Genomic DNA, 8072 nt, shown 5'->3' on the forward strand with positions numbered 1-8072 from the left:
CAAAATTTGAAATTCTCCAAATTTCGTAAGAGGGAAAAGAGACCTTTCGTATAACATTAATTATTAATGAACAATATAATAAAAGTTGTTATGGTGAAAAATAACTAATACATGAGATAATTAATAAAAAAAAGCTTATAAAAAGAGAAAAAAAAATTCTAAAACAGGATATAATTTAGGAACGTTGAAGTATCGTAATTACATTTGAATCGTAATTAACGATTGAATAAAAGTCATTAGAGCACACTAATTATAGTTTGTTATTTTTATTAAATATTTACTTAAATTAATATTTAACTAATCAAATTAATATTATATTTAAATAAAAGATATACTTAGATTAACCTTTAAGTTCAGCTAATGATTTAGATAATTTTAACTGTTTATTAATGTATTTTAGTTAAATAAAAATAGTCTTAATTAATTGAATATTTATTTACATTCTTATTCTTATGAGTACCCTCATTTTGATGAGAAAAAAAAAATGTAATGATCCACTATTAAAATGAGTAGAGACTATTTCAAAATAAGTAAAACTAAACAAACAAGTAAGAAACTAAATTTAACATATTTTATTAAAACAAGTACTATTGTTTTAAAATAAACACAAACAAAAACCCATTCATAATATAATTTTCCTTTTTTTTTAAGACATCAACTAAATCCACAACAATAAAACCATTGCTTAAAACTATTCCTAGCAAGCACCCACACTAAAAAAAGGATATGACTTCAGTTAAAATAGCTTTTGCAACAATCGTTCTTGCTTTAATAGCTTGCAATGGTATTTTCCTTCAAAATATTGTTTGATTTTAAGAAACACATATATGAAATTGTTATATTTATTTGCAGGTTATAGTTTGAGAAGCATATCAAGAATGCAAGTTGATGGTGAATGTAAAGAGAGTAATGAATGCAATTTGAGTTTACCTCACTGCAAATCAAGAGTGGTTTGTGAAAATGGATCTTGCAAATGTGTTAAATCAAAGAAGCAATGTGATTCAAACCGCGATTGCTGGTCAATTTGTACTCCATCATGTGTTATGGCTTATTGTAATATGAAAACTTACAAATGTGTATGCCCTTGTCATATATAAACATGTGTATTTGGGGATGAGATTACCTATCTATATTAATAAATAATTTATGTTGAAAACTTTTAGTCTTTATTGTACCTCTAAAAAATACATGTTATACTGTTGTATGTATATAAACTATATAAATAAGGATTTCCAAAGAGAACAAGCTAAAATATAACAAAATTCATTAATTTATAAATTATTTATATTCAATATTTTGCATCACTAAATTAATTTTAATTTTTTCCCTTAAATTAAATATATTTATTTTGTTTTTGTATTTTATGAAAGTTATATAAAATTTATTTTTACAAATGACACATAAAATGCATGTCATTGTAAACCAGAAGTTTACGAATCAAAAAGGAATTCCTTGTTTGGCATGATCAGTTAGGTCATCCTAGACCTATCATGATGCAAAAAAATAGTTGAAAACTCTTATGGACACCCACTTAAGAGTAAAAAATTTCTTCAATCCAATGATTTCTCACGTAATACATGTTTACAAGGAAAGTTGATAAGAAGACCATCACTAGAAAACTTTAGAAATGAGTCAATCTCATCTTTTGGAATGAACACAAGGTGATTTTGTGGTCCAATGCACCCATCATGTGGATCATTTAGATATTTCATGGTTTAATTGATGTAGTAACTAAATGGTCACATGTTTGTTTATTATTAACTTGTAATCAAACATTTGCAAAGTATTAGCAAAATTAGTTAAGTTAAGAAATCACTTCCCTGATTACCCGTTTAAGAAAATTTGTCTTGATAATGCTGGTGAATTTACATCTTATGCTTTTCATAAGTATTGTATGTCAATGGGAATTGAAGTTGAACATCTAGTAGAATATATGTTCATGCTCAAAATGGACTTGTAGAATTATGAATAAAACGTCTAAAGTTGGTTGCAAGACCATTACTTATGAGAGCTAATCTTCCAATGACTACTTGGAGATATGCAATTTTACATGCTACAGGATTGATTCGCATCAAGCCATCAAGTTATCATAATTATTCTATTATGCAGTTGGTTTTTGGTTAGTAACCTAATTGTCTCATTTAATAAATTTTGTATATGATCGAATTTCTCTACCAAAAAGACTATGATGAGTCTTTAGAGACGATTGAGAATATATGTTGAATATGAGACATATTTACAGTTTGATTTGTCAATTTTCATTTTTAATGAATAAGTTTTTCCAACATTAGGGGAAGACAGAAAACAATTGGATAAGGATATTGGCTAGAATGAATTATCATTATCTCTCTTGATCCTCATACAAAAGAATGTGAACTCGAAATTCAAATGATAATTCATTCACAAATTAGTCAATCAATTATCAAATGTTTTTACTGACACAAATAGGGTAATTAACATATACCAACTGCTAAATGCTCCAAATATAATTGATATTAATTCATAACACAATTGAAGCGTGGTAAGCCTATTGGTTTCAAAGATAAAAATCCTCGAATGAGAAAAGGAGCTAAAAAGACAATATGACATAATTCAGGAGGTGTAAATCACAAAAGATTCATTTGACATAATTAATAATTTGGTTCCAAAAGAACCACATGTACCTGAAATTGTTGAAAATGATGAGATCTCAATAAATTATGTCATGAATAAGATAATATGGAATCAAAGTCAACGTTGACGATGTTTTTAGCATATAATATAATGATGAATGCTATGAGTGACAATGAGGATCAAGATTGTTGAAAAAGAAATGATTGGTCAAATGGAAAGATGAAATAGAAGCAAAATTAAATTTGCTTGTTAAACAAAAGGTTTTGGGACCTGTAATCCGCACACCTGAAGGTGTACAACTCATTGAGTACAAATGGATTTTTGTGCAAAACAATATTATAAAGAATGATAATTATATGAAAATCCCTAAAGGATTTAATTTACCCAACAATGCAAATTCTAAAGTGGATTATTCAATAAAATTGAAGAAGTCTCTTTTATGGATTAAAGCAATCAAGATGTATAGTTGTCCTTGTAAGTACTTGTTAAAAGAAAGGTACTTATCATTGTATTTATGTGAAAATATCGAAAAATGAATTTTTCATAATTGTTGTTTATGCATATAACATAAACATCGTTGAAACTCCTAATGAGTTCACAAAGGCAATTGATTGCTTAAAGAAAGAACTTGAGATGAAAGATCTTGGAAGTACAAAGTTTTGTTTAAGATTACAAATTGAGTATTTAAATACAAGTGTTTTTGTACATCAAGAGATTTATATAATGAAAGTGCTTAAAAGGTTCTATATGGACAAGTTATATCATTTTTTCACTTCAATTGTGAGGTTGTTAGATGTTGATAAATGTCCTTTTAGACCTCACAATGATGAAGAACTTCTTGGTTAAGAAATACCATATTTTTAATGTTATAAGAGCACTAATGTATTTTGCTTATTGTACTTGACTTGATATAGTATTTACTATAAATTTATTAAGCAACATATAATTCTTCACCTACAAGAAGACATTGAATTAGTGTAAAACATATATTTCGTTACCTTAAGGGTACTTTGAATATAAGCTTATTTTACCCAACTAATTCAAAATCAAATGAGTTATGCAGATGCAAGTTATTTATCTGATCCTCACAATGGTTGATCACAAACATGATATTTCTTCACATGTGGTGGCACAATGATTTCATGGCGGTCAGTGAAACAAACTATAATAGCAACATCGTCAAATCATGCAACTTTTAGCATTACATGAGGAAAAATGGAATCAACAACCATATATAAAAACAACAGTTCATGTATTGCTTAATTGAAAGAAGGATGTATTAAAGATGTAAGTTTACATGAGGGGGAGAAATAGAAGATGTGATGAATAATATTATATCGAAGAATGAAGAATGATGTGCTTTTTTTCCTTGACTAGGTTTTTATTTGGAATTTTTCTTAGTAAGGTTTTAACGAGACACGTTTTCTGATTAATAGACACTCAAAGAGAAATGTTATGAAATTTATGAATGTCCATTGAATTGCTAATGTTAGCAATTTAGGTCATATATATATATATATATATATATATATATATACTCTTAGCCATAGATTTATTTAATTAAATCATTTAAACACATTTAACTATTTTATATATATATATATGTCATGATATATTAAATATATAAATGTCAGCTATATTCTAATTTGATGAAAGAATTAATTTAAAAATATTAAAATTAAGTAACTAACGATATGTAAATAGTTACATAAGTGGTTATGATCTTTATATTTGAACATGATATACATCATTCCTGCTTTTTCAAAAGAGAAAATCTAGAGAACCCTCGTGCTTTGGAAAACGAGGTACCATTTTTTATCTACTATTCCCCATAATAAAATACGCTACTAGTCTTTTGAGAATTTGGAAACTGAATGTTTATATTAAAGTTCATTATATTTATGCTTTCATAAAATAACAATCGACATCAAAACGAAATTAATTTATGATTAAGGCCATGGAACCCAAATTACGTGAAATCTCAATTATGTGAAATTGAACCATAATCAATCAAAATCCCCAATTATGGTTTTTTCTCTCTCGTTTCTCGATTGTGGGTTTCAAACCCTATTTTTCACATTTGGGAACAAAACCCCAAATTCCTCCATCCCACAATTCTGGTGTTCGCGGCTTCTATCTCCGGCGAGAATGGTGACGGCGTGGACACTGGTTTTGTGACGTGGTGATGGTTCATCGTGGCGGCCTGGTTTTGCGACGCCGACAACCCCTTTTCCTCCACTGGTTCTGGGTTTCCTGTAGGTTCTGGTTATGGGTTTCCTGCTTTTCAGTAGCAGCGTTGGCGTCAGAAGTTTGGTACGTTCGCTGCAACGGTGGTGGTGCTGCTTGCTAATGGCGGTGGGAGGCGCGCTGCTCCTTTCTTCTTCCTTGGTAGAGGCGCAGCGATAGTGGCAGCGGTGGTCTCTCTTCCTGCAACGGAGGCTCACGTGGAGTTCGTGTTTTACGGTTGTGTTCGCGTCTCCGACGGGGTTGATGTGCCCGCTGCAGCCGTTTCCCTGTGCTCACAAAGGTGGTGGTGCCAGTTGCCCGATCTGGTTTTGGGTCTTTATCGCGGTGGCCTGCGTTTCGTATACCAACAGTGTTAGGGTGGCTTGCAGATATGTGGTTCTGGTTATTGTTTTTTTTGCAGGTCCGGTGATGGTGCGTCACGGCGGTGGAACTGTTGGGGAGGACTTGCTCTCTCGTGAGGGTGGCTTCGCGAGCGTCGTCCTGGTTTGCAATAGCCTCGCGATTTAGGTGAAGATTTGGTTCGCGACAGCCTCGCGGTGCTGGTTCGTTGCCAGTGAAAGCTGCGGTGGCATTTGGTTTGTGTTGGCTCGTGGTGCCAGTCGCAGGATAGGCTCGCGTTTTGGGTTCGCAGTAGTGCTATCAAAAACCCCAAGGGCACAATGATTGGTCTCACTTATTGCAATAATGGATTAAGGATGGGCTTTTTTCTTCCTTTGTTGATTTGAACTCCTGGATCAACAAGTCAAGCTACAGAATTAAGTTCGTCTCTCGGTTATTTTACGCTTGTGAATCCGTTTGACATAATGAAGAATTTCGGTTTCACATAAGATGACTTTGTGGTGTTGCCCAAAATGATTAAGGCGACCCAAATGAGTATCCTATCCTATCAATTGGAATTGTTTTGAAAATCAAAAACCCTTTATCGTATGCCGTTTATAATTATTCTGTGATTGGAAAAGTGTGCATTTGGAAGCACCGTAGCTTGTATGAAGTTTGATGGGCATGATTAAAAGTGCAATTTACTGGATTAGCGAGAGGAACGCACACCATTGATGCAAGGCATGCAACATATATAAGTGCATTAAAGCAATCAAAGCTTCATCACGTTTATTTATTTATTTTAAATAAATAAATAAATAATTTTGGTTTAGGTGAATATAAATATAAATATATTTGGTTTTGGAATAATTAAATATTCAAATTTTGGTTTAGTTTAACATTTTTTATGAGCAAATTGAATCAAGATGTCACCAAAATGAACTCTCTTGAGGAGATAGTTTGTAAGAGATGTTAAATGTTTGTGTTTATGTATATCTATGCAAGTATTGGTTGGCCCAAAGGAAGATTAATATTTGGCTAGATTGTATACATACCTGTAATGATAAACATGTGATAATTATAAGGTTTGACTTTGTCGATGATAAATCCATCCAAATATGAGTTTGTTGTTGGGCATGCTTTATTATCAATGTTTGATCATTACAACAAGATACCACTAACAATTAATATTACTATTCAAATACTTGATATTAATGGTGCATTAGGTGTCTTGAGATGGGTTAAACAATTATTTGAATTTATTTATTCTTTTTAGAATGTGAGCTTAATTATATTCTCTTGTTCTAAATTCAGCTACAATTCCTTTTATATTTGTCAACCTGAACCCAGTTCCAGTTCTTAGTGGAACAAGTTTTAAGAACTCGGGTGAGAAGATGTATATTGTTCTTAGTTGCAATCTTGACCTTACACTAAGGATTGAGAAATTCACTTCTTCTACGGACTCTGGTATCTCTAAAGAGATAAAAGGATATGAGAAGTGAGATCGCTTAAATCGTGTGAGTCTTTCGTTGGTATGTTTTGAGGTAAATTTAGCTTTAGTACTAAGAAATAGTTAGTGGTTAGACTTTGGTGTAACAACTAACATCAGTGTTTCAATGAAGGGTTACATAAGTTATCGAAAGTTAATTGATTTTGAAAGATGGATTATGTTGGACACGACAAATCGGTGAAGGTGAAAGCTATATGGGGCATTTAGATTATTATTGTGGATCGATTTTTATTTGTATTTTAAAGACACTTTTGTTGTGTCGTCATTTAGACAAAATTTGGTTTCAATTTCCTGTATGGATAAATTAGGTTATTTGTGTTCGTTTGGAAACAATGAATTCAAGTGGTCTTTAAATTCAAATATAATTGGAACCGGTTCACTTTTAGGTAATGATAATCTATATATGCTTTATAGGTGACGTCCTTGTAGTGAATCCTTCGATACAAAATAGTGTGGTACTAAGCATAAAATTGAAAATATTGATCCAGAGAGCATTATGGCACAGACGTCTAGGTCACACCTCTAAGAATAGAGTTGAACGACTTGTGTCAAATGGGATCTTTGATTCCATTGACATCACAAACATTAATGTTTGTGTTGAATGCATTAAAGGTAAACAGACCAAATCAACGAGATTAGAGGCTATGCGTTGTATAATCCCAAATTAAAGAATAAGGTTAGTGACTTCGTCTTTGAGGAAAAATCGGTGACAATTCCAGGTCTGATTCATATAGTTGTTTTTGATGAAGCAAGTTCAGATCCTCAAGAACAAACTCAAGATCCTCAAGAACATATGCTTCATGAGTTAGTATCTTTGTGGAGATCATTGCAAGATCGTAATTCGAAAAAACGGATTGAAGCAATGAATGAGGAGTATAAGTACATGCAAGAGAATAAGGTTTGAGAACTTATCCCATTACCATAAGGTGTGAAACCCATTGGTTGTAAGTGGTTTTTTAAGACTAAGAGGGATTCCAAAGGTAATGTGGAGAGGTATAAAGCTTATCTTGTGGCAAAGGGTTATACTCATAAGGAAGGGATTGACTTTAAAGAGATTTTCTCTCCAGTTTCTCTGAAAGACTCTTTTATGACAATCATGGCTCTTGTTGCACATTATGATTAGGAGCTTCATCAAATGGATGTCAAGACGGTGTTTCTCAATGGCAACATTGATGAAATGAATTATATGGTGCAATCAGAAAACTTTGTATTAGGAGACTCAAAGAATATGGTTTGCAATTTGATAGAATCCATTTATGGGCTAAAATAGGCATCTCATCAATGGTACCACAAATTTCATCAAGTGATTCTCTCATTTTGTTTCGAGATGAATGTTGTTGATGATTGTATGTATCACAAATTTAGTGGGAGAAAGTTCAAATAT

Source organism: Vigna unguiculata, chromosome 11, assembly GCF_004118075.2.
Source record: "Vigna unguiculata cultivar IT97K-499-35 chromosome 11, ASM411807v1, whole genome shotgun sequence".
In the NCBI taxonomy this organism is placed as follows: Eukaryota; Viridiplantae; Streptophyta; class Magnoliopsida; order Fabales; family Fabaceae; genus Vigna; species Vigna unguiculata.